Here is a 469-nt window from a genome sequence, read left to right as displayed (position 1 = left end):
GATATGACTGTCGAATAATACTCATATATGTTCGCGGTCTCTACTGAAACTTCTTTACAGCATCCTCATTGAATTGTTTGGCAGAGGTGCTCATCGTTGGCTGAGGCAGAGTATAACTGGGAAAAAAATCTAGTATCGATTTCGACAGCGGTTATGGTGCCTCTGCCCCAGCCTACGATGAGAGGACCACCTTCTCTGTCAAGCAATTCACTGAGGAAGCTGTAAACATGTTCCAGTAGAGACCGCGAGCATATATGAGTATTATTCGATAATATAAAAAGACAGAAAAAAATGTCATGGTAAACATTCAGTCTCATGAGAATCTTTTAATTTTTTCTCCTGATCAAGAGAGAAAATAGTGAAACCAGTGGTTGATTTGTTAATGGTTCGTTTACCATATTGTTTTTATTTTATAATGTAAATAAATTGTTTTATGCATGTATGTGCTTTCTCATTATTTCCCGCGCCT

The sequence above is a fragment of the Penaeus monodon genome, chromosome 32 (genome assembly GCF_015228065.2).
Source record: "Penaeus monodon isolate SGIC_2016 chromosome 32, NSTDA_Pmon_1, whole genome shotgun sequence".
NCBI classification, from domain to species: domain Eukaryota; kingdom Metazoa; phylum Arthropoda; class Malacostraca; order Decapoda; family Penaeidae; genus Penaeus; species Penaeus monodon.
The sequence above is the reverse complement of the archived record's forward strand: the minus strand, read 5'-3'. Positions refer to the sequence as shown.